Genomic DNA, 3,877 nt, shown 5'->3' on the forward strand with positions numbered 1-3,877 from the left:
AATCATGTACTCATCCCGGCAGTAGCCCCCGTGGCACTCAAAATTTCCCTGGAATTTTCTAGTTTAATGTTATTGTTTTATTTATTTTTTACTTTTTACATTTTCAACTGGTTAGAGTTGAAGTAACATTTATTTTTCACAAACCAAAGGTATTTATTTTCTTGACATTGTATATGGCTGAGATATATATTGTAAAAGTTCAATGGTAGCGATAAAAGCCATTTTCAACTGCCCAGCCAATGAATAGGTTTTGAAAGTAAAATCTGCTGTCAACTGCTCATTTGGTCATTTGTGTATGCCCCCGCCCGAGAGCATGCCCCCCCACTGCTGAAAAAAATCCTAGAGGAAACACTGAACTTTACCGCCATACACCAAAAACGTGTCAGTACGCGTACCTGCGAACAGGTCAACGCCTTAATCACCCACAGGCACTCTTTCAACCATCTCCCCTTTTCTTCGAAATGGGACTCTCCTTGGAAGCCACTCCCTTACTAGAGCTATGCTCCAGGTCAACTTACTTGTTGGTTCAAAATACCACCACAGAGACCATACTGATTCCCAGGTCCACACCACTAGGGTGGCTTATCAGTACAGAGTTCCACGATTTTGAGTTTGGAATCCCAGTTATTGGGCGTATACCCCCTCCTCTACTCCCTGACAACTCAGACGTGCAGGTGGTATACACTAAACCATCAAAAGTGATCGCAATCTTCCCAGTCATGGCGTTTGAACACGACTCCATCGGACGTGTTGATATCATGGAGGATAATCAAATGTTGCTTCAGAGTATCAACGTTTTATCTCTGGATGTAACGTCAGAGACAGCCCCTACACCACCTCAATCAGACATCCAAAACGAACCTGGAGAAGCGACACTGGAACAGACAACCGAGCCATGCTCGGACTTCATGGCTCAAATAGACCAGGTGGTGACAGAAGCCGACGCACTGGACTGTGAAGAAGAACGCCAAAAACTCTGCAACATACTCCTGAAATACCAAACATCCTTCGCTGAGGACTCTCTTGACTGCGGACTCACCACCATCCACTCAGTGCGCATCCCCACTCCACCTAATGCACCACCAACCTTTGTACGACAATATAAGATTCCTTTAGCATCGTATGAACCTGTACAGGAAATCATAGACAACCTGCTAGAGAAAGGAATCATCCGCCCTTGTAACAGCACCTACTCAGCACCGCTCTGGCCAGTGCTTAAACCCAACGGCAAATGGCGGCTGACCATCGACTACCGTAAACTCAACCAACAGGTGCCTCTGTCTAGATGGCCTATGACACAGCTTGAACAAGAGCTCCCTAAAATCAGGGATGCCAAGTACTTCTCCACGCTTGACATCGCATCAGGATTCTGGACAATCCCAGTACATGTTGCCGACCAGTACAAACTGGCATTCACTTTCGCAAATCGACAATACACCTTCACCAGGTGCCCGTTTGGCTACGCCAACTCACCTGCTGAATTCAACATCTTCTTAAACAAAGCGTGCCCTGATGCTAACGACAGGGGCACACTCATCTATGTTGATGACATCCTCATGAGAAGTTCTACTCTGGACACGCATCTGGAGGAGATTGATCATGTCCTGGGGCAGCTCACAACTGCTGGCGCGAAGATATAACTCTCCAAATGCCAATGGTGTAAAACCAAAGTGAACTATGCTGGCCTCCTGGTAGGACCACGGGGGGTTGAGCCACAGATAAATCGTGTACAAGGAGTCACAAACATCAAAGCACCAACGAATGTCTCTGAACTTCGTAGCTTCTTGGGGGTATGCAACTCCTCCCGCCAATTCATTGAAAACTACGCTGACTTGGCCTAGCCATTAACAGAACTCCTTCGAAAAGATGCGCTATTTGTCTGGAACGACTCAAGACAACAGGCAATGCAGGCCCTTAAAGAAAAACTTTGCACGGCTCCTTGCTTGGCCTATCCGAACTGCAACAAAGAGTACCACTTGGAAGTGGGATTCTCTAACCATTGCTTGACCGCAGGTCTTTACCAAAAGCATGACCTCGACAAACGCGTTGTTGCATATGCCAGCAAAACTCTGTCACCCCCTGAACTTAAGTACACTGACTGTGAAAAAGCTCTCCTAGCGACGGTGTGGGCAGTCAAACACTTCTCCAACTATCTTGGCGGACAAAAAGTGATTGTGGAAACCCACCACCAGCCAGTAACCTTCCTCAACAGTCAGCGACTCAGAGATGGCGTAGTCACCAATGCACGCGTAGCGTCGTGGCTGATGGCCCTACAAAGCTTTAACGTGGAGGTGCGCTATGCTCAAAACCACAAAACACCCTTGGGCACAGGACTGGCAGCCTGCCAACGGTGTTCAGACGACTCCCCGACCAGCGTAGCACCAGTCTGCGAACTGCCACCTCCACGCCACCACTACTTTGACCAAAACATATGCAAAGAGATCTCAGCTTCTCTTGCCATCTTCCCCTCTGGCAACGCAATGGCTTCATAACTTCCAACAGGAAACCAGTCAAGCACAAAGAGTTGTTCGTGGCCTGCAACCACCTCGTGGACACACAAGACATGCAGGTCTACTGGAAAAAGGTCAGGGGCCACTCCCGTGTTCCCGGGCAAGACAAAGAACTGAACGACCTAACTGACACACTTGCTAAACGTGGCGCTGTTGAAGGCACGCCGTGGTCACTGGAACCAGAACCTGTGCCTGAGCCGGATTCCCTTGCCCGCCCACCCACCCCTAGCATCTGTGTCATCACTCGGTCTCATGCGGCCACTTCAGCGCTGCCACGCCCAACTGACATAACCACTGCCTCTGTCCGTCCGGCTTTCTCTGATTCGGACCTCATCTCACTGCAAGCGCTTGATCCAGCAATCAATACAATGATTGGCCACCTAACCGACCCAACCGCTCGGTTGATCACAAGCGATGAACTTGCCCAACTACCAGACCTGAAGATCCTCTTCAACGGACGTGCGTCCCTGCGCCTGCTCAAAGGCATCCTGGTTTATGCTTCCGATGCGCTCACTTCACCTGTGTTCGTGGTACCTCGTAACCACAGGGGGGTGATGCTAATGCATGCCCACGACTCCCCATGCGCAGGACACAAAGGCTCCAAAGCGACATACAATGCACTCAGGCAGGTCGCCTACTGGCCACAAATGCGAAAAGATGTGGCTGACTACATCAAAGGCTGTTTAGTCTGCTGCCAGTTTCAACCAGCCAATCCTGTGCACAGAGCCCCCTTACAGCGAAGAGGCATTTCCTTCCCCTGGTCCGACCTCCAAATCGACTGGGTTGGACCTCTGACCAAATCAACCAGAGGCAACAAATACTTCCTCACGGTCACATGCGCATTCACTAAATGGCTTGAGTGCTTACCAGCCCCAAACGACACAGCTCAAACAACCGCATACCTACTGATGAACCACATCTTCTCCAGGTTCACACATTTCACTGCGGAGGTAATGCAAGAACTCTGGCAGATACTCGGTGTGAAGGCCAACTTCCACATCAGCCATCATCCCCAAGCCTCTGGTCAGGTAGAACGAGCTAATCGAACCGTGGTTAGCATTCTAAAGAAGTACGTGACTTCAAACCACAGGGACTGGGATGTGAAACTGCCTGTGACAAAGTGGGTAAGAATTACACCACTTGTCCCTACTTTGATCCATCATAACATCATAGTTTACAGATTTACTCATGCTTGTTCACCATTTAACCTTATGTTCAGTAACTTCTCATTTGCAGACACATTCTATCCCGGGTTTGTTTGTAGTTTGTATTATGTTTAGTTACAGTTCATTTAACAACATTTTTTGGTTAAATTAAAACATCTACAAGTATTAAGTTTAGTTATTTATTGATTAAGTTCTATTTTC

The sequence above is a fragment of the Seriola lalandi genome, unplaced genomic scaffold (assembly GCF_002814215.2).
Source record: "Seriola lalandi dorsalis isolate HSWRI2012SDOR001 ecotype SW California unplaced genomic scaffold, Sedor1 jcf7180002054448, whole genome shotgun sequence".
NCBI lineage: Eukaryota > Metazoa > Chordata > Actinopteri > Carangiformes > Carangidae > Seriola > Seriola lalandi.